The sequence below is a fragment of the Monodelphis domestica genome, chromosome 5 (assembly GCF_027887165.1).
Source record: "Monodelphis domestica isolate mMonDom1 chromosome 5, mMonDom1.pri, whole genome shotgun sequence".
In the NCBI taxonomy this organism is placed as follows: domain Eukaryota; kingdom Metazoa; phylum Chordata; class Mammalia; order Didelphimorphia; family Didelphidae; genus Monodelphis; species Monodelphis domestica.
In genome coordinates this window covers 290,181,637-290,205,749 of record NC_077231.1, presented here as the reverse complement: position 1 = coordinate 290,205,749, position 24,113 = coordinate 290,181,637, and the positions used below count along the sequence as shown (strand labels likewise).

The 24,113-nt window shown below is 35.4% G+C and overlaps 1 protein-coding gene across 33 annotated transcripts in view; it reads left to right on the top strand.

The window, feature by feature from the left end:
• TBC1D5 (TBC1 domain family member 5) overlaps window positions 1-24,113 on the top strand; it is a 682,585-nt gene that overhangs the window by 245,851 nt on the left and 412,621 nt on the right. The window contains exon 1 of one of the 33 annotated variants that reach the window (XM_056800293.1): window positions 4,817-13,237. The exons of the other annotated variants lie outside the window; for them this stretch is intronic. The gene's annotated coding sequence lies outside the window, so the exon portion shown is untranslated. Of the gene's footprint in view, window positions 1-4,816; window positions 13,238-24,113 lie in introns of those variants that run through there. 33 annotated transcript variants of the gene reach the window in all.

Genomic DNA, 24,113 nt, shown 5'->3' with positions numbered 1-24,113 from the left:
TGTGTGTGTATTTGAATATAAATACTGATCCTTCGCTGTGGTGGGGGCAAGACAGCAAAAGAGCATCAGTTAATGGAGATAGTTTTTCAAGCATTGTTGGAGGTGTTCAAAGTTTTATTTAGAGTTTAATAAGAGTTAATTGTTTAAAAGATTGCTTTCAAGAAGCATATGATTTTATTACAAAATTTAGATTTTTTTAGGAAATCCAACAGTCATTTTAATGAAAGATAAGGTATCTTATTTAGGGTAGTTGTGCTCTTATATTGCTTCAAATACATACTTGATTTCACTGAGTTTTACAAATCACACACATTTACATTTTACTATATGAAATCACTTCTCATTGGCATGCTGATGTCAAGTTTACGTTATCTTTGTAACTAGCTCTAGCCTTACAGTGATTTCTGGTGAGAGGTATGGTTTAGAAGATAAGTTGCTTTCATTTATTTGTTTAATAATAATCAAATTTTACTGGCACATTTTTTTTTATTTTAGCACATTTTGTATAGCAATGTATCACTATGTACAAATACACTTTAGATTTATGTAGCTTAGATATCTTTGTGAATAAAATCAGTCTGGGCATAATTTATGAAGGATGCCGATTTCTTTTATATCGTTCCCTCTGTGTCTTCCAAGGAAAAATCTGATGGATTTTCTTTTTTTCTTTTAACTACAAGACTAGACTGAAGAAAGAACATATGTACCTAACTGTCTGTTGAGAATATTTTTGATTTAAGTTTGAATGTGTTATGTGAGATATATTAGTAACTGTCTCTCAACACATGTAGACTTATACTCAAAAGTATTTTTATATTACATATATGTTAATTCTTCACTTCTCACTATAGTTTGAAGCATCATAGATTTTAAACTATAATGTGTGGTCATATAAAGTAATCTATAGCTAGATGTTTTGAATTTTTGCAAAAAAAAATTTTTTTTATAGTCTGAAAAAGTCTTAAAGAAGTAAACAAAAATGTGCTAAGATTCGAGACTCAAACTTCCTCCTTCCCAAAAATTAAACTAGAAAATGGGAAACTTTGAGGTTTCTTAGCTGTTACATTAAATATGTTGAAATAAACAACGATGGAATCAGAACAAGATACTAGCTATAGTCATGTGTGATATGAGCAGGTGGTTACTATGGTAACATTTCTATGTCGGAATTTTGTGTAGTTCAAATTGGTAGTCTTCACATCACGCTACCATTGGCTTTTGATTTTTCATGTACATAAATCATTGCAATCCCTGTGTACTGTTAAGTGGCACAGATTTATCATTTAACTACCTTTGTGTACTCTGGGGAGTCTGTCGTGAAAGTAAGAAACTGGTGGCATCGAAGGGAAGGATCGTCGCAACATATTTTATGTAATCACATTTTGGCCTGGTGTTCTTGCCTTGTACTTTGAGTTGACATCCAGCTTGGCTGGCAGGAGTCTGTAATAGTCCTTAAATAAAAGAACATAGCATCTCCCATTGCTCAGGACAGAGGTCTCTGCTTATAATTTGAGGGGGGGGAGGGAAAGCCAAGAAATATATAAATTTCTTGGTTAAAAGGGTGTTGGATAGGGAGGAGAACATCAGAGATAACAATGACTCTTCAAAAAATCTCCTTTCATTTTAACCTAATCAGTCATGTAAAGAATGTGATTTTGTGTTTTTAAAAAAGAAGATAGTTCTTGGTACAGATAATTATAACACTTATTTGAAATGGAATCCCTTAACATCTTGGGCTAGCTTGCATTAAAATATACCATCTTGTTGCCTTGTATCAATTACTGTATTCTAGTAAGAGATTCCTACTGTTTTTGTTTTGTTTTGCTTCCTAAAGCCCCCTGCTGCTGTTGATTACACCTAGATCTGCTACTGATTGGAACTGTTAAAAGGCAAAGATAGTGTGGATGGTTGCTGAATCATTTAATTGTAGAACTAATAGATGTTTTCTCTGGGACCTGGCAGAAAGAGTTGCTTTAGTAAATATGCATAAACTGTCCAAGACTTTTCTTTATTCCTTTAAAATAATTTTGGAAGATAAGAAGTTATTTATTAGATGGTTCTATAATATCAAGGATGTGTCATTCATAAACTGTGAAGCTTCTCTAAAGTATCCAGGAACAAGAAAGGGATACGGACAGCAGATGTGACATACAGTTCTCTTGGTAGCCTTCTTTGTCAACTCCAGACTTCACAATTGACTTTTCCCTGTTCTTTGAATGGATAAATATGTGCACAAAAAAAATAGTCATGTAAAGTTAAGTTTAAAAGTCGGAGCATAGAAAATTAGAGTTTTTACATGAATCTGAAATGTTATCAAAGTGAACCCTCAAGCTTTGATTGCCTACCACACAGGTGCCAGGCCATTTGCTGGGTTAAGGGAAAAAGGAAATTCTTGGCCTTCTAGGAGCTTAGAGTAACCAATGTAGAACATAAAAATATAATTTTCTGTAATGTTCTATGGAAGAACACAGTTTAAGTACAAGATTTTAGGAGATTCCATTTTATGGAGAATTTACCACACAGGTCTTCTGTGGATAAGAGAACAACTCTTTTTATTTAGATTCCACTGATTTGGAAGTTGTCACAGGTGAGCCTGGGCTAGGGGTAACTATCTTTTTGTCTACTCAAAGAACTCTGAGGTTTTACTAATTAAATAAAATAAATGTAATATTCTGGGGTGTCTGCTCTTTCTCCTTTTTCTCTCTAAATTAGTTTATTTCTTTTAGAAAAACCAATTAGCAATACAAAGTAAGTGAAAGCTAACTCACTCCATTAGCAAAATATCTTGGGAAAGATCTCACCTCTTTGAACTTCATAGAAATTATAGTAGGCTTAACAAATTCAAGTATAGATGTCTTTTTGGTTGCCAAATGAGAAATTGAAGGGGTTAATTGACCAACAAGAATTTAGTAAGCATTTACTACAGTTTATACACTGAGAATCCCCACCCTGGAGGACAACATGCAGATAACTCTGTGTGTGTATGCATGTGTGTCATGTGTATGTGCAGATGTGCATATATACTTACCTGTATACACAAAGGGCAAGTACTCACAGCTGGGAGGATACTTTGTGCTGGTTCTAGAAGAAGGCCAGGAAAGAACACCAGGCATTGTAGATAGCCAGGGCAAAGGCCTAGTGCTGGGAGGAACGGAATGAAGCCAGTGTGCGTGAACCGTAGAAGGCATAGAGAGGATGAGAGAGGAAAGGTTAGCTAGAAGGATCATTTGGCTATATCCTGCCCGAGACTGCTGATTTGTCCCTCCACTTGGAGGCAGAAAAGATGGTGAGGCTGTTGGAAATGCAAATACAACTCATACCTCAACTTTAGCTTCTTACCTGCTCTTTTGACTTTCCCTAATATAGACTACATTTCTGTTTTTATGCTTTTAAACTGTCTAACATTTTTTGCTTGAGAATTCATGGAAAGGAACTCTTGACAAGGACAAGGAACTCCTTTTTTATGACATATCACACCTAGCAGTTACACTCTGCCTATAGGCATTCAGGAAGTTTTGGTTGAATTGTACTGAATTCAGCTTCTCTTACATGTAGGCTGCCTAATGGTGAGAGATGGGAACTGCAGACAATTTTTGAAAACTTGAATGCTTTTGAATTCCTTTTTTATGTATTACTTCATCAGTTTGAACTTTGAAATAATTATAGAGGCACATCAAAATTCTATAAAGATATAAAAAACATTACACAATTAATAATTTGTATTTTACCTAACAGATGACTTTTTATTTTAAATTTGTGATACAATAGGGTGGTATTTTTTGTGCAATATATGTAAAATGGACCTCTTGAATACTTGAATGTGTATAGTACATTTATGACTATTTTTGGGGATTCAGAGTACAGATTTTTATTATAGAAATTTACATTTGTATCTTTACTTTTCTAACTTATTCATGGTTATATACAATTAAATAAACATTTAGCTCTTACTATATTCTAGTCACCATAATAAACATTGGGGATACAAATAAGAAAAGGAGATAATTCCTGCCTTCAAGGAATGTACAAGTCAGTAGGGGAAGACATACCAAATGAAGCTGAAAGGGAATGGGATTGTACCAAGGAGTACCTAGCTTTGGGGCATGTTGGAAAAATAGAGCTACCATTTTCCTTCCTTAGAAAAGGAAGACTTTGGAAGGAATTTAGTGCTTTGTTCTCTAATCAGCAAGCAGGGAGAGACACCTGAGGGTGAGTTTAGAAGGTGTTGAGTATTTAAAACCAGAGTCAGTCTTCATGGTAAGATTTTATAGTTATGGTTTATTGGCTCTTGAGGCATTGGTTGATACATAATTATATGTCCTTTGGGAAAATAGTATCTAACTTAGTTGTGCACCTCGTGATATAGTTTTTAAGGAACATATTATGATAAAAATTAGCCATTGGCTGTTCTGGCAAACACTGACCCAACTATATTTGATGAAGAGTTTTGCTTCTTTCTTTTTTTTTTTAAACCCTTGCCTAACATCTTGGAATCAATACTATGTATTGGTTCCCAGGCAGAAGAGTGATAAGGGCTAGGCAATGGGAGTTAAGTGACTTGCCCAGGGTCACACAGCTGGGAAGTGTTTGAGGTCAGATTTGAACCTAGGACCTCCCATCTCTAGGCCTGATTCTCAAAATTCACTGAGCTACCCAACTGCCCCCAAAGAGTTTTGCTAATAGAAACCTTTTTTTTTTCCCCAGATTGATCCCCCGCCCCCAGTATAAGCACATTTTCTGCCAGAATATTTTATTTGTAAATAGAGAAATCATTCATGTCCTTTTGGTTACATGATTTGGTTATTTTATTCATGATATTATATTGAGGTATATAATATGTATATTAAAATACCAGTAATTATTTATACATAAAATGTTGTAATAAAATGTTTACACTGACTTTGAAGATATATAAAATTGGTGTGCTTCCATAGGTTGTTCCTAAGAATAACTTTATAGAGAATTAACAGGTCCTCAAAGTTTGTGTTTCATGTGTCTTTCCCTATAGACTGTTGGGATTCTGACAGTGGTGATTTAAATATAGGTAAACATTAATTTCTGACTGGCAGTGTAACTTTCTATTCTTGACTTTTCTCTATAGCTGAACAATTATATTTAACAAACAGCTTGGGAAATCTTGTAAAAATATTACTCTCTAGATGCTTGAGATGACTCCCTACTCTGCTATCATTTCAGTGTTCAGATTTTTTTTTCTCTTAGAGGTACATTATCCCCACTTAGAAGTCAAAACTATAAAATTAAGTAAAAATTGTTTACTCTTTCCCATTTACCTCAGTTTTCTAATAAAATATGTCTTAAAAATTATACCCTTTTTTGAAGATTGGTTTGCAGTGAAGATTTTTCACCCACCTTTGCTGTTTCTTCATCACTTTACATCAATATATTTTACTGTTAAGAAGTTAACCTGGTTATCAGGTCAGCAACCAAAGGCTCCTTTAATGTCCCTATGTATCCTCTGTCAATTAGAGTTTGTTAATCAGCAATAATATTACAAGGTAATTAAGTCACCTTTCAGGTTGGAGTAATAGAATTAAACTAATGAAAACACATTTAAATGATCAAAGACTATAAAAAGATAGACATTTCTTCTTTTTATCATCAATGATGAGTGATCTTAAAGGGACTTTGCCTGTGTTCATCCAAGCCATACTTATTAATCAATAAGCTGTTATTAGAGTCAGAACTTTCTGACTTCATATCTGGCTCTTGTACCAATTGTGTCATCTACCTGAGAGCACTGAAAAGGGCCCCTTTTAAATTGTGGGCTTTAGGTAGAAATTGGTTTGCTTGTCAGATTCATTTTCACTAGTTTCAGCTTAGAAAACATAAAAGTGCCAGTTTATATTTCATTGGCTTCATGTACATATGACATCCAAAGGTAAAAAGTTCATTAATTAATTTATTCCAAAATTTTTTAATGACCTGAAAGATAGACAGAGAGTATAAATATCCTAAATCAAAGACTTTGAAGATAGATAAGAATATATTAAATTACCAATAGAATATCACCAAATCTTTAATTCATTAAGGCTTGTTTGCAATGGTGGCAGGTTTTTTCCTACTCTTAGAAGTATCTCTTTGGAGTACTCTTAAACTTAGGTATTAATTTAATTATTTAATTCTAATTTTCTCCACTTTTTATAGTTATAATAGTATCCAGATTGTTAATGAAAATTTATGATATGTTATTTTTACCTTGTTTTGACTAGTTTCGGCTTTTAAATTTTCTATAAGTATCATTGACTTTTGTTTGGTCCAAACCTCTGTTGATGGTTTAGTGAACTTTTGGTTAGGAAACCTTCTCTGTCATTGCAAATGTATAGCTCCTATGCCAGTTAGTCTTAAGAGAGCTACCTGGGGCACTGAGAGGTAAGTGACTTGCCCATGATCACTTAGGCAGTATCTATCAAAAGTGGTACATGACTCCTGTGTTTTTCTGCCTTAGATAATAATTCTCTCTTAAATGTGTTGTATTGCCTCTCCTTCATGTATTGATGATATTTGATGTTAACAATGTTGAATCAGTAGCATATCTTTATAGATTTCATTTTAAATGCTGTGCTTATGTTTGTATAGCCTTCAATAATGTGGATACTTGAAAGTCAAAGTGGCCAAAAAATGCATCACCTGGCAACCAATTTTCAAATGCTGTTGTGTTTAACTGAGCTGTTTCAGGTGGGTGACAGATAATATCATTTGGCTTTGGGCCCAAATCAAAAGATCCTATCCAGTTTGATTAGGACCATAAGAGAGTTTTAAGTTCCATCAGCCTGGATAGGGTCATCAATGTGCCATGAAGAGAATTGGAGTAGGGTGTTATTGGAAGATCATTGGTTTGTATTATAGTCTAATCACTTGACATTATAAAATGAAGCATTAGATAAACTTGTAACCATTGGGATTTTTAAAAAGCATTCTTAACTCCTGACTTAATTTTTTTTGACACTCATTTAACTTAAAACTACTAAACAGATTTTTATTTTAATCTTTGGAACAAAAAATGTTCTCTTGGGCTGATACCAGTATGTTATATGCCAAGTTACAGACCAGAATCTATTTTTATAGGCCAAGATACAAACCCCTGAAAACCGGAGTTTATAATGGAAACGTTGACAGACCCTTAACTGTTGCAGCACACATGGTGCTGCTAAAATAATAAGGTATAATGTGAACTATTTCTTATGTGGGGTGAAGATTAAATTTTCAACTCACTTTTAATGCAAATACATTGTGAAGTATTTATTAAGAGCTCACGTGCCCATGATATGTTTAGATGCCATAAAACCAAATTAAATATGCGATTCTTATTTCTTAAAGCTATTTATCTGAAGTGGACAGTTCACATATTTACTGAAAAGCTTTCATTCAAATATATGAACTGCACAGCATACCTGTGAGACTTGTGGTAGGTAAAGTTGACTGGAGACCATTCCTTATAGATTCTATTTGACACCAAATCCTAGAAATCCTATCTCTGAAGAAAACCTTCTCAGGACTCACTCCACAGATAATTCTGGAGCAGAGGAGACAAAACCACATTTGTTATATTCTGCTTCCAGCAAACGCTAGATGGACCACTTGTTGGGCATGTTGTGTACAGACAGTCTTGCTCAGGAAATGTTCTGAACGTTTGGCCTCCCTGAAGGACCCTTTCAACTTGGAAGTTGTGTGACTGCTTTGTAAATCCAGGCTGACATTTTACTTTACAGTGGAGTCTAGATTCTTTATCCCGAGTGCATTTGGATATTTGAATCAGGCGAAGGCAGCTCACTCAAATGGACAGAGAGATAGCCCTCCAGGGAGTAGACTCCAGCTTTAGGCTGTCCCTTGTTTGTTTTGGCTTTCTCACAATGGACAGGCTACTTGACCTCCCTGTGAGCTGGGGAGCACTTACAGATTTGGTCTGGCCAAGAGTTTCCTCCCTGGGACTTTCCCAATATGATCACAAGGGTAGTCCTTCTTCCCCCATGGCTACTGCATTCAATGTTTAAATTTCAGCTCTGGAGAGACATGCCCCTTTCAAAGATGTGCAGTGTGGAAGCACGTGTACACATGCACACACACTCACACACAACTTTGATCCATCTGCACTTGATCCAGTAGTATGGAAGTTAAGCCACGTTTATTACCTGAGAGTACGCTGTCATTTGCCCTCTCCCCCATCACCATTTTTCTTTCTTTAGGTCTTATCTTGACATTGGTTTTATTTGGAACATTCTTATTAAGTTATCATCACCATTATATAATACTGCTTCAATGACTATCTGCTCAATCTGTCCTCCTCTGCTAGATATAGCTCTGCTAAAAATGGTTTTCAATTTATCAGATATCCTTGATTGATTTGTGCATACATTTTTAGAGGCTGAATTTTCCCTTAATAGTTGATTTTACTTAGTAGTTATATTGTTGCCATTGGGTATGGGGAAGAAGAGGAAGTCTTTTCCTTTTCTTGTTAAGCTGTTAGAGAGTAGAGGTGTTAGTTATGTTCTGTGTACTGCCCCAGAGCATTGAGAGGTGTTGGAGAATAAGAATTTGGTGTACAAAGATAATGAAGTGATAGATTCTGTTCTACAAATTTGGAAAGTACTTCGAGAAGAAGGCAAAATGGTAAATGTTAAGTTGAATCTTAAAGAATCAGATTCTCTGATGAATCCCCCCCCCTTAAATATAGTTCAATGACCCATTTCTACATACATAGAATGATTAAATATATAACAGTTGTAGATATCTCTTTATATACAGTAGATACGATTTTATTGATAAGAGAAAGACAGCATGTGATTATTTTTTATACAAATAGCCTTAAAAGCATTAATACCTTGGTTTTTTTTTTTTAATATTGTGTTAGAAAGAATAAACAGAATAGTCTTAATTTATTTTTCTTTTTATCTCCCTCTAATTGGATCATTCTCAGACTTCTAAATACATTATCTTGGTGGCAAAAAGACTTTTGGGGCTTTTCATTGCTATGTAGATTGTACTTACAGAGACAAAAAAAATGAACGTCAACAAAAACTTTAGTATATTTTATGAGAATTGTGTTAACTTTTATTACATTAGCAGGAAATATAAGGAAATTGTAACCTAATATTTTTCTTTTATTTTTCAAGAAAAGATATGTGTATATATGTTTTAGCAAAGGGTTAAACCTTAGCAAAATAAGTTATGTGGGTAATGTTAAAATTCTCTTGGTCAGGCAAATCACAGAGATGAAAGCAATCATGTGAAGAAAGGTTATTTCCCTGGGACTGTGACTAATATTTCTTTTAATTAATCATAACAATATATTTGCTGTTTTCATGACTTAAATTTGATTGATGACTAACCTCACCAACTGGGGTGACAGGAAAGAGCTTTAAGGCTTTTTCTTTTGTACTTGAGTCTAGCTAGTCATTCATCCATCTCTTGTTAGGATTTTATACTTAAGTATATACCACCATGCAGTTGTCTTTGCTGAATTTCATACCTTTTTTTTTTTAGGATTTTTTTCCAGTTAGTCATTTTGATTTTATATTTAGAATATCAGTAACCTACTGAGTACCATCTGGAAATTTGACTTATTTTTTCCAGTCACAGCCATAGAGGTTATAATAATACTTGCAATTCAAATCCAATTTTATATAGTACTTCCCAAGTTTCCAGTGTGCTTTACACAGATTTACCTCATTTGACTCTCACAAGAGCCTCATGCAGAAAATTACCCAAGATATTTCCCAGGTTGTAAAACAGAAAGTAAGAATCTGTAAGGGGGACTGATTTACCTAAAGTTGTGCCAGCTCATTAAGCAGGAAAGCAGACCTAGAACCTCAATCTTTTGACTCCAACTTAATTGCCCTTTCCATGTGAAGCCAGCACCAGAGACTTAGAACATGTCGAAATATCCCTTATGTTCCAGAACCTCTTTATTCATGGTCCATTAATTTTTTTCTAATAACTGTGTTGTAATAAAATTATTACCTTGATAATTTTGTTGATTTTTCTGTGAAAATCATCTTAATTGAGATGAGTTTAAAATTCTAACTTGAAATATCTATCATTTCCTATTCTTATTGGACAAAAAGTCATTAACATTATTAGAGCAGAATTAGATTGGGATAGTTTGCCTTTACTTGTAACAGATAACAGTGTTTTAAACAGTTTTAACAAGGCTTTAAACAATTCCAGCTTTCTTACTTTTCTCATAGTTGATCTCGGTAATGCCACATGATACTGGTGATGCTTTCTAGTGTGAGCTTTGGCTCACTAAATTAAAATGATAACTTAGAGGGCAATGAAACAACATAGAGTGGGCATAGGAGAGCAGTAGTGTGTGCCCAACAGTGACTTCCATATAAGTAATCATACTAATCAGCATTTCCTGTTGTACTACTACCTCAGACATTTCTTGGTTGGTATACTAGCAGAAACATGAATAATGGCCCCTCACTGATTCATAATTTTGAAGTTTCTTCCAAATTTTACCCCATTCTTCAAAATATCAATAGATTATAAATTCCCTGAAGGTAGGACTGTTTCATTTTTGTTATGATAGTCCCAGTGCCTAGTATAGAGTCATGTCAAGAATAGCTGCTATTAATAAATATTGACTGAATTATATTGAATTTGTTTAGAAAGTATAAAAGATAAAATTAAATCTCAGTAATAAAAATGTTGAATTTTAAGAGATTTATTAATGATCATTAGAAATCAAGTAATAAAGAAGATACAAAATAAAGACCATGTGCCCATGGCTGATCAGCTGGTTTCAAATACCCATCTTACCACCACCAAACTCGGAACAGGAAGTAAAGAGGTGGGACCTTTCGTGTCCTTGCCTAATATCCACTGTCTACAGGAAGTACATAATGGCAGGAAGTCAGCGGGCTCCTGGGAAATGTAGTTATTTTTTTTTTAGGGTAACAGATTTTCAACTATACAAAAGAGAAAGAAAAGTTATCATATTGCTGTAAAGTTAGTATTTGTGGCCAGTCTTTGTTCATACACTTTAATTCATTGATTATTTCTAATATGATTTAAAAATTGTAATCTGATGTTAGAAAATTTGCATGAACAGCTAGGATCATAAGTGGTAAAGTCAAATGGGAAAAAAGTCTTTATAACAAATAAATAAGAGTCTGAAATCCAAAATATATAGTGAATTTGTAAAAAAAAAAATATGATGAAAAGCCTTTCTAATTCATAAGTGGTCAAAGAAAATGAATAAATGGTTCTTAAAATAGGAATAGCAAGATACTGAAATGTATGAAAAATTCTTCAGATCACTAATAATTATAATTATAAAAATGATAACACTAATAATAAGAAACTAGAATGTATTTAGCACCTAGTATGTGCCAAGCTTTTAGATTGTTATTTTCCTAATTTTACAGATTACCTGAGGCAGAGATGAAATAACTTGCCCAGGTTTTCACAGCTAGTAGATGTCAGATCGGAGTTGAACTTTGGTCTTCCCTGACTTCACACAGAACTTTGTGCACTACTATGCCACCTTCCTGCCTGATTGTAAATCAGAACAACCCTGACATTTAATTTTACCCGTAACAACTTGGTGGAAGGTTGAAGAGTGGAAGGTGGAAGGTGGAAGAAGAAAACAGTTGATCCTGGAGAGGTCTTGGTGAGATAGACATAGTAGTGTGTTGTCAGTAGAATTGCAAGGTGATCCTTTCATTCTGGAAAGCAATTTGGGATTATGAAAATTAATAATTAAGTTAAAAGATTTCATTGTTAGGTGTAGACCAAGAAGGTCTATGACAAAAGTTAAGTTCTTATATATATCAAAATATTTGTAGTAGCAAAGAATTGTAAATAAAGTAGATTATGCTTGATTGAGGAATGACTAAATAAAATGTATAATATAGAATAGACTTACTGTAAGAAGTGAGAAATATGGTGACCAAAACACTGGAAGACTTAAGTGAAGTATTATTATAAGAATGAGATTAAAAGTATGTATACATATATGTAAATATGTATATATATATATATTTGATAAGATATAGTTTGATAACTTAAGAAATCTGGAATATTGACTCAAGGACTGCAGAGAGGCTCATGTGAGGAATTCTTTGGAAGGTCTTAGAATGTAAGAAGTGGGAGGAGCAGGGGAAGTGAAGTGGCAGTTAGCCCTGGATAAAGAAAGGATTAGCTGACTGTGTCTTCTCTCTCACTTACCACAGACTTGGGTTTGAGAGGAAAGGAGGAAAATCCTGTTGAATCTTAGTGTTTTTCCTTTGAACACTTTGGAAAACACTAGGAAGAGGAATTTGTTACCATCTACCAGTGATTCAGTGGTTGATTTTGAAGAAGATCAAAGAGATCCTGTCTGTGTTCTGAACTTTGAGTCTCTCCAGAGTCACAGCTCAGCTTCATTGAGCTTCAGCCTTTTTAGTAACTTGGAGACAACTTTAAGATATTGATACTTGAACTTATATAAGGATTTAGTTTACTTTACATAGTTTGGGGATTTTATTCAGTATGAGAAGTAATAGAAGGGCTTGGATGAATTCCTATGATCTGACGAATTTAATCTTACAATGAAAGTGGAGTGGATAGTTATTTAGTTCCCTCAGTGTTAAGGCATTCTTATATTTAACCTTTAATATAAATAAAATATATATATTTGTGCACAAGATTCTCCAAGTTAGTTTGTGCACTGAGCCCACTGAAGGAAGGTTCAAACTTGGGCTTTCCTTTAAGGAGGAGAACTGGGATAGTTTGTAGGCGTTAGACAAAGTATCCAGTGTAGTTCCCTACCTTATTATAACATTATTTTGTACATTGCTCTGAAGAAATCAATATGAATGGAAATACTGAGACTTCTTAATGCTTCAAAATCATGTTGGTCAAGTGTGGCCCCAAAAAAGAGACATGGAAAAACTCTGCTCACTCAGGACTGTTGTTGGTTGCCTCTCGAACTGAGGATGACGATTGTCTTTGTGTGTTTTTGTGCACAAAGACACCTGTGCATGAAGATTTAAGTGGAAAAGTCGATGCACAGAGACAGTCCCATTCTCTCGGTGTTGGAAGCCTGGGCCCAGTGGCACGAAAAGTCGTTACACCTGGAGACTTCCTCAGCTGCATTGGATGGCCGTGTTGTCTTTTGTGCTCCAACATGCCCTGAGCACTCCACAGTGCTTTGCTGCGTCGCCATCTCAGCCGCTGAACCTTCTTATTGGTTTCTTCCGCCTGTTCCACTGAAGCAGTCTTCACCTTCTAGGTGAGCAAAGCCCTGGTTCACCAGGGGTCGACGACCTGATGGCTACCTTCACAAAGTTTAGCCGGCCTGTTGAAGCCGTTGCCCGGGGTGTGGCCGCTGCCGCAGGCTAGCAGCTACTGGGAGCCACAAGTGAGAGCTGGGTGTCAGGTGAGGGTCAGTGGCTGGAGAGCTGCCCTAAGAGGGCACGACAAGCCTTCCGTACCAGAGATATTACCCCTCCTTGAGCACCCCATATACCCCAGGACTACAAAGATGGAAAATGACTGACATCAGAGGTTTCTGATACCTCAGTTAGTTTTGCCAATTTGGTTTTGTTTTTTGTTTTACTTTGTAATAAGGGATAGACACAAAGGATATCAATAAAAATATATTTTAAAAATAATAATCATCTATACATTTATAAAACCACTTATGCGGCACTGGGAATTTTAAGCTTAAAAAACAGGAAAAAGGTCTGATTTTTTTCTGAGTAATGAAGGTGTAAAGTAGAAGCTATCCACACAAATCATACTTTAGGTCCTAGGGTATTCCTGGGGTCTTGTTGTTTCACTTAGCACATAAATATCGAAGCGAAAATGGGTTGGGAATTAGAGCCCACTGCTTTCTGGATGCAAGTCTAGCATTCTATTCACTATGTCCTACTTCCTGTTACTGTAGAATACTGAGTATTTACTCTATAGACTAGGAGATCAAATTGTGGTTATGTAGTAGAATATTTGGTAATTGAGTAATTTTAATTAAGAGGCTATAAAAAATAGTTATATGAGCATAAATTATGGATAATACATAAGGAGATGTAAGTTAAGGCTTCTTTAAATTTAATCTCAGAGATGAATTGTGGGTAAGAGAATTTTCCCCAGAATTCTTTGAGTTACAGTTATCCAACTTTTTTTTTTTTTGGATACAAAACTGGTTTTGGTTCCTGTGAGGATAGGAGATCCAGAGAGAAGCTCGGCTAGAGTGGGAAATTTCTCAACTGCTTCCTACATAAAATTTCATCGAGCAGACCAAATCAGTGAATGAGATCACTGGGTGAATTATCATTTCAAGCCCAGCTGGTTTGCTGTCAGTGGGAAGGAAGAATTTGGAGATTCTGAGCTGTTTTTCAACCATACAGCTAAGAAGAAAAACCCTAACTTACTTTTGTTTTTTGGTATAAGATAAGAATTTAGATAGGATAGCTATATTAAGTTTTTTTGGGGAAATAGAATAGCCTAGTAGAGCCCCAATTTTATTGGGGATTGAAGAGACTTGTGAGTCAGATTGTTGGGTGTTTAGATAAGATTTATTAGCTTAGGATAAATATATTAAAGAATTATTATCTACTTGTTTCCTTTTTCTATCCCTTTCCTTAGTCCTTTTTATCACAATAAATATATTTTTTATATATTCCTGGCTAAGCCAAAATTCTTGAGATTGCTCTGAGAACCATCTAGTCTCAACAGCCATAATTTAACAGCCTATTCATATAGGATAGATTATTGGTAAAAACACACTATACCAATGATCTTGTAAGGGTTAGAATACCCTTACAATAGTTATCAGATCATGGGAAGGTTTTTGGTCCTTCTATTAAATATTTTCTTACACTCAAAATTTGAACTTCTCTATAGATCTTTCTGTGCAAATGGGCAGAGGACTTTTGATTGCTCACTAGAAAAGACTATCTAAATGCTTTCGACACATGCCTGCTCCATGGGGAATGCAGTTTAAATGAGATATTAGGACATATGCTGACAGAAGACAGGACAACAGAGATTCCTCAGTGTAGACTGCTTTTCTTTGTCTCCTTAGCTTAGGCCAAGGCCTGACATATAGTGAGCATTATTACTTGTTAATTGGTCGGCATCTATATATGTACATATATATATATATAATTGACAGGAATACACATAAATCTGTCCACCCATATCTGTAGTCTCCAGCCTTCAGCATGAGCTTCAGTCATAACTGGGTTTGTACTTTGTTTTTTCAGCAGCGTGAAGTTTTTTCTATAATGCCAGTCAGTGTTGCCCCACAAGCCTGTAGGTTACTTTCTCTTACTCGATGAACATGACCTCCCTCTGAACTCCTGAGGCCTGTGACTGCAGGTTCCCTGTTTGTGACATAAGCCGCCCTGTTGGGCATCTCTGGCCAAGCTACCTTGTTACTGTTTCATAGAGAGTTGCCTTGGGTACCCTTTGATGGTCACAAGGACCAACACTTTGACTCTGTCCTGCTGTCTCCCTAACAAGCAAGAAAATAGTCCTGAGTGTACTTCCCTTTTCCTGGGTACTTTCACTCACAAAATTCCCGTTCAGGCAGGCTGCAGGTCCCTGTTTCCCCTTAGAAAGTGCTCGCCCTGTGATGTTCCAGAGGCTGCTGGTGCCAAGCAACTGGTGTGCGGAGACAGGCTCCCCTTGGGCAAGACCCTCTTCGCTGGCTCTCGGGGCTCTCACACAGGGAAGCCCTCGGGCCTGCTGAAGGGGAGTCTCAATAGTCATCTTGCCTGCCAGTGGTCACGTTAGCCGAATGTAGACAGCTAGCCTGAAGAGGACAAGTGCGAGCCGTCCAATCTCCCATGCTTCCCGGAGTGGGCCAAGTGCTGCTGCTGGCTGTGGCTCCACTCACTTACCTATAAGAGGATGAGGGCGGTTCCCATATTGGAGTCAGCTTTGAAAGAACGTGTGAGAGAGAAGTGCTGTGCTGACCACACAGCTCCGCTCCTGGGACCCCGGACAGCGGGTCAGCTCCAGGCCAGACGTGCTGTCTCGGGAAGGGCCTGCGGACTGCCTGGCCCCCTCAGGGGCTGACACCGAGGCTCTCTCTTGAGCCAGACTGACACGCTTCCAAACTCTGCCTCACAGAGTGCTTCTCTGAGGGTTAGCTGGACAGCTCAGATGACAAGTTGCACCTTTACTTACATGGATATTCGGTGGAGAACTCACCAAAGACAAGTGTCCACATGACTGTGTGAAGATTCACTGCGAGGACGTTGTCCAGGCCCCTCTGAAGCATTGTTCCTGAGACACAGGAAATGCTGGAACCGCCCACAGCCAAGGAGACTCCATGAATAGAGCCAAATCCTGGAAGGCCACATCCGGAGCCAGCTCCACCAGGCATCTTTTACCTTGAACCTGGGCCAGCGCATGCCTTCCAAACTCATATTCATTCAGTGACTCACCTGCAGCCGAACCCGTGTGCCCTGACCCCAACATCATGAGGTCATTGGTCCCCCGAGGGAGGGCAAACCATTGCTGACTCAAAAAGAGCTGCCTTGACTGTTATATGCGTCCTTCACTATGGAGGAGCTTAGAGCCCGTTTATTGGCCGTTGATAGCTTTGTCAACAAATTGATTGTGATCAAACTTCATACCTCAGTTTCTCTTTATTGAAGATTTTAATCATGACAGAATGAAATTATTTGCAAACTGAGTACTTAGAATATTTTTGTTCTATATGTGTCACTTTAATGCCATTTCAAAGAAAAATGCAGGTGGGTGACAAGGTATTTACACACTAGAAAGACAAATGGAAGAATTTCTGAAAAACAGAGAAGGTCATAGATCTAGGGATGTTAAGCAATATCTGACACTTTGGTGATAGTTTGCTTATTTGGAAAGACTAGCTTGGGCTCTGTCCATTCTATCTCAGGGTCATTCCTGTCTCGTTCTAGATATATGGATTTCAGAGTCTTTAAAATCCTCATGCTGTTTATGCTGTGATTCTTTAGTAACCAAGGGGAAGTGACAAGAGGCTGGACTTGGCCCAGGGGAGAAGACAAAGAAAGATGTCCTTTGAAAATATTATGATGAAGTTAAATTTCTTGTTTGGTTAATAAACAAACTTTGAAAATGTTTTGAAGGTAGATTTGTTAAATTGTGTCCTGCCCCATGAAATACAATTTTATATGATGGGTTATTTTACTATGTTTACATATTTTTTATTATAGTGTTTCCCAGACTATATTCTGTTGAATTTGGGTGTTCCAAATGCCTGGAATAAGAGATTGAGGAGAAAATGTATATGCTAGCAATATTTCCCACATGAAAATTCAAATCGTGTGTCTCAAGATAGTTCTTCCATGGAACAAGTTTTCAGTATGTAAATTGATTTAATTTTACTTTACTCCAAAATTTCCTTGACTCTTCTTTATTCAAGAAATAGTTGAGATCTCACAGACCAGTATTTGTGGGTATAGTCGCTGTATTTCAAGGATAAAAACATTTTATGACGAAATTTGTTTTGGGAGCAATTTTATAAGTTGTTGTTATTTTAGACCTGTCATTTATTCTTTTTTTTTTTAAACCCTTACCTTCCGTCTTGGAATCAATACTGTGTATTGGCTCCAAGGCAGAAGAGTGGTATATGGCTAGGCAATGGGGGTTAAGTGACTTGCCCAGGGTCACACAGCTTGGCCAGATTTGAACCCTAGGACCTCCCATCTCTAGGCCTGGCTCTCAATCCACTGAGCTATCCAGCTGCCCCCTCTGTCATTTATTCTTGATAAAATACTCCGGTTCTTTCAAGAAAAAAGTTTAGCATCAGACCCTTGGTCACGAACATAACCCCTATGTTACCATTGTTTCTGTGAGAAAAAACAACTTGACTTAACATTATTTTGACTGACCCTTCTTCCAAGAAGAGAATCCACCAAGTATATATGTGTGTTGTTTCTATGTATGACTCATAGAACTGGGCTTCTATGAAAAGCAGTTTTGTTGTCCTGGATCTTAATTTTAAAAATGTTTTGCTATATATGCACATAATTTTAAGATCACTAGACATACTATTTGAATATATCAGCTCTTGAGGTCTTTTTCCAACTTATTATTTAGATAAAAACTCAATAGAAGATCGGTTTTTATGTTTTGATATTTTGCCTATTTTGTCATTTGTAAGCATCTTTGTTGTTATATACATGGCCACCTGGGATCAAAATTGCCATTTACCTATGATGGTTGTAAGTTTCTCTATAACTATTGTAATGATTGAACCCCAATAATAAACTCTAGAGAACAGAAATTTAATTAATTCATTTCTTAATGTTGTCGCTTTTCTGACACATGATATACCAGAAATTCTTGTCCTGAAAGAGAGAATATTAATGTCCCAGATGAATAGCTTGTATAAATATAAAGTTGTTAATTAACCTTAACTTCATTCCTACACCATCTCAGTATATATATATATACACACACATACATATATATTTCATGTATATAAAATTAAATCTGTGTACTTTTATTCAAACATTTTGACTATTGCAAATGTATTCCAAATATGATTTTAGGTTTGTATATTTTATACTAACAGACCATAATGATAAGATGAAGTAATTAGTAACATTTTCAAGATTTTTAATGACCATATACTGAGTTCAAATGAATCATTATCTTCTCCATAAAAAATAGAAAATAATAATTTTCCTATTGGTTTTCAAAAACTGAAACTATTAGGCTAATAGTGATTACCATTTTAAAGTTTATGTCTATATTTGTATTTCTCTATTTAAAATATTTTCCCAGGTTAAAAAAAATACATCACCACCACCAAGTTTGAAAGAAATATATTTATTTTGTGTAGAGAAACCATAAGTATTCATTGTTTAGATATTTTTATTTGCCAAATAAAGAATATTTAATTCTATCAATTTCTACTGATGAAAAGAGGTCAGCTTTACAAGATTCTAGATAATTTTCAAAGATTTCTCATACTCTGTTTAAGAAATGAATATTTTTCTATCTCAGTATTGGTCATGATTGCATTCAAATAACTTTATCATTTGTCAAATTGTAATATGAAGCATAATGACTTGATGGATCAATATGTCTTAGTTGTTGACTTCAGGATTGCGAGGCATATTTTTGAATTTTAAAATGGTCTAAAATCCAGTGGACCCAGAAAATGAACAGTATTAAGGAGAGCAATGGGATCCTGAAAAGAAGTGCATTTGGGTGTTGGTCCAAGAGATTTCATCAAGGAGGATTCTGGGATATGACACGAGAAAATATCTGATTAAATGAGTCTCAAGTCTAAGCTTCCTGAGAAGAGAAATGATCTAAAAACAGAAACTTCCTTAATATAAAATTTGTATTTTACTCTTATATGAGGTACAGTGTTCTGTAACAGTAAACATAAATATTTGTTTAAATCAAAGAATCCCAGAATGTTAGAGGTGGCACGGATTTTCTAATGCAGAGATATCAAAGATTATCCACAAAACTTTGTAACCAGGGACTAAATTAAAGTGTAATTAGAAAATATTTAACAAAGTAAATTTAAAAAACAGTACAATACAGGTAGTATTATGTTGTTTTCTAAATCAGTATATAACCCTAAGAGATTTCTATTTGAGTTTGACACCACACTTCTAATGTATGGCAACTGTTTTATGTATGAAGTTGTCAAATCTCTAAATCTCTGAAAGATTATGTGACTTCTCCACTTCTAATAAGTATTATAGTTTGAGACATATGAGACATATGACATGGGTTTTCTAACCCCCAAGTTCCATACTTTTTCTATTATAGCACTTAATTAAGTTGAATTTAATACTTGTGAAGCATGAGAGCCTTGTACTGTATTACACTTGTACTGTATTACTGATAGCAATCTGATTCATTTATGCTTAAGTTATAGTTTGTGGATTTATTCTTAAGTTTGTCTTCAAAACAAGAATACCATTCTGATCAAATAATACCCTGGTTCTCACTAAGATGCTGTGCAGTTTCTCTGAATTCCATTCTGCCTGAGTGAAGTCCCAGTAAATTATGCATTAGTTAGGTATCAAGGCTAGGTGTCAGCAGAAACTGATACTGCTGCTTGAATGGCCTCATTTGACCATTGAGAAACTAACTCTTCATAGTTTTCCATGGAGTCAAACATGGCCTTTTCAACCAAGTGTTGACATAATTCACACCCTGCTTATGGAACATCCTTTTTGGGCATCTATCTCTTCATTAGCATTTCTTCATTTTTCTTTGTACTCTAGGCTCTGAGCTCAACTCTCACTCACCCCAGTATATTGGGTCTCTTGACGATCACTAACTACTCATCTCAGGATTCTAGGATCAATTGTGAAGTATTGGAGGAATTGTGTTCTTGGTCCTGTAACTTAGGAAACCCATTGCATTGTGTTCTGACCAATAACATTTGGCCTTTTATCAGCTCCCAAACATCAATTAATATCAGTTAACTTTTATGAAGAAATGTTTACCAAGAAAATATCGCAAGGTCTAAAGAAAGTATAATCACATCCCTCCGAAACTAAAGACCACTCTCCCCTCAACACACCCCCTTGGTCTCTGCGGTGATTAGATTGAAGCTTAAAGTGGTTGCTATCTAACATTCCCCCAACCAAGTTCATTTCTGGCTCTATCAGAGCACATGGTGGCATTGCTCCCTTGTTTACTGGAAACACTCCCCTGAGGTCTTGATTCTCTGCTGGGCTCATTAGAAGTCCCTTCTCAAGGATAGTTCCTTACTAGACTGAGCTACTGCTATTTCTATGTCTAGTGGCTGAGAACTTTGGTTCTTCTGCCCTTTCAAAGTGAGTCCTTACCCTTCATGAGAATTGAGATCTGTGTTTATTGAGTCCCACATTATGGTGCTTTTGGATTTCATTTTCTTTAATTGTTCACTGATTAGTGTCCTTATATTTTAACCAGTAACATAGTTTTTGGTGATCATTACTTTGTAGTAAAGTTGGAGATCTAGTGTTAATAGGCTTTCTTCATACCGATTTTTTTTTCATTATTCTCCTTAAGAATCTTGACTGCTGTTCTTCCAAACAATTTTGCTTATTCTTTTTCTAGGTCTATGAATGCTTTAGCAATTTTCATTGGTATGTATTAAATAATTAAATTAATTTAAATACTATTATAATTTTTATTTAATTGGTAAGACTCAGTCATGAGCAATTTATTTTTCTAATTATTTAGAACTATATTTTTATAAATGATAATTAATAGTTGTATTCATATAGTTCCTGGGTGTATCTTGATAAATGTGCTCCGAAGTATTTTATGTATATGGTAATGGCTTTGAATGGTTTTTCTCAATCTCTTTCTGCTTGATTTTGTTGGTATTACTCCCTTCTTCAATATTTCACATTACACAGCTTCCTTTTTCTCCTTTGCCTTCTCTTATGAAGAGGTGGCCATTCTCCTTGCCATTGTAGATCCATCTGATTGCACAAGTGAATCTATCCCAGCAGATTTGCCTTCTCAATCATCCATAATCTCTTACTAATATTCCCTCCCTCCCTCTATTGACTGCTTCCTTATAGTCTACTAATACACTCATGTCTTCTCTATTCTCAAAAATACCTATTTGACTATCTTTCCATGATGAATATTGTCCTATTTCTTTATTCCCCTTTACTGCTAAACTCTTTCTGAAGGCTGTCTACAATCTTTGCTTCTTTTTCTCTTCTTAAATGTCTACAATCCAGTTATTATATACCTTTTCCTAATTTCACTATTACTATTGAGGGAAGTCATCTAGAATTACAACCTTTGCTTCATCCTCAATTTCTTACTCTAATGCCCCAATATTCAGTTGTTTACAAGTCTGAATAACATCTTTACTGTTTTCTTTCTTTTCTTCTCTTACTCTGCCACTACCATAGTATAGGCTGTTATTCTCTTCTGCCTTACTTTCAAGGCCCAGCTAAAATCCTGTCTTCTACAATCACTCTCAAGCACCTTACACTCCATCTCCTGTATATATCTTATTTGTACATAATTGTTTTTGTTTTCTCTCCTATTGCACTGTGAGCTCTTTGAGAACAGAGATTGTCCTTTTTTAAATTCTTTTTTTGTCTTTCTTTGTATACCAAACATTTAACATAGTACTTAGCATTAGTAAGCACTTAATAATGCTTGATGTCATAGTAGTGTAAGAGTTAAAATAGTGGAAGATAAACTGTGGCATTTAAAAGAGTTAAAGTGGTTGAGGTCATGAACTGTAGTGAGTTAAAATAGTGGAAGATATAAATTGTAGTAGATATAAGAGTGGGTGAGTAAATTGTGACCACAGAAAATATGTTTTCACTACAGTGTCTTGTTTTAAATCAAATATAAGGTGGTCGCCAGGGAAATATTCCCAATTATGAATATACCCAAGTCAACTGGGTTTTATAGAGAATTTAATTAATAATACAATGAGGAATCAAAGAAAGAGAGAGAGAGAGAGAGAGAGAAAGGAAATAAATGAGAAAGGAATAGGCCGGCCCAGGCAACCCTGGCCAACCCAGGCCTAAGCCCTAAAAGAAAAGATCAGTCAGTCTTTATATCTTAATCATTTACCACAAGATCTGTCCAAACAAGAGATTCTAGTGACACCAGTCCAGCATCATCTCAGCTGCCTCCACCAGCTCAATCCTCAATCTGAATGTTTCCGAGAGAGTCTGGAGAGAGAGACCTTTTAAGGAAGCCTTTCCCAGCTGACTGTTCTCAGAGACAGCTTTTTGTCTCCTTTTAAAGGGAATTTTCTCCTTTGTCACCTCCCCTAAATTCTTACATCTACCAATCACAGTAGACATTTTTCAAAGGACAGACCATTCTTAGTCCACACCTAAGAAGGTGTGGATTTTTGAGTTTCTCAGCTCTTTGTTCCTGGTAAATTCACAAGTTGTCTGACCTTTATAGGTACTTAGCTTAAGGGCTTTTGCCTTCTCAATCATCCATAATCTCTTACTAATAATCTCTTGAGTTAAGTACTTTTTCATTGTTCAGTAAGGAGTTTACAACTTTATCTTCCCCTAAAGTATGCTTAAGTATGTGTGGAATAAGGTCAGAGTTCTCACATTCCTGATCAAGTACCTTCATTGTTTAAAATGGGGAATGGTCTTAACCAAATGTTCTAAGGTAGAGTCTGAGAATCTTTTAACATTCACAAGTCTGAGAAATTTTAAGGTTTACAATAGGAACCAGAAATGATGATCATTTAGGTGCATTTGTTTTAGATCCAGTATGTTTGTTCATTATTAATTATTTTTATTAATTTTATTTGTCTTTTTAGTCATCTGAACAACTCATCACAGCTATAAAAGGGGATATGGCTTTATTTCCTTTTGGCACATGCTTCTTCCGTTCCTTTCTTTTTCTTGTCATATTTTGAGAACTTTACTAAATAAACATGATGAAAATGTATACCTTCCTTTGCCCTTGATCTTTTTGGAAAGGCCTCTAGTTATTCTTTATTGCGTATAACGGGGGAAGGAATAATCATTCATATAATGTTTGCTATGTTCTAGGTACTGTGCAAAGCACTTTTAACAAATATTATTGCATTTGATTCTCATTTAAAAAAAACAAAATTGCCTTCATTATCAATGTTTTACAATTGAGAAAACTGAGAGAAATAAGGTTTAAATGACTCAGGGTCACATAGCTAGAAATTGTGGAAGGCTTAATTTGAACACAGATCTTTCTTGTTTCAGATTCACCATTATATTTGCTACTCTACCAGCTTCCTATAATAAACTTTTGGTTTTAGATAGATACAGGTTAACCGTATTGAAGAAAGGTTCATTTTATTCCTATACTTTCTAGTATAATGTGTCAAAAGTTTTTTTCTATTGCTACAATCAAGTAGTTTATATGTTTTATTTTTATAATTAATGTCTATTATTTTAAGTTTTTCTTCTCTTGAACCAACCCTCTTTTTTCTTATGTAAATCTATAGTTATCATAGTAAATAATCTTTTTAATGTGTTGAAACAGTCTCTTTGATTGTATTTAATGTGATATTTTTGTATTATGTTCATTAGTTATATTAGTTTACAGTTTGTTTGCTTTGTCTAAGTTATTAAAATGTGTTTATATGTGAAAATGTTTGGAAATATCCCTTTTACCCTTTTGCAAAGTTTCTGTAATATTGGAATTAATGA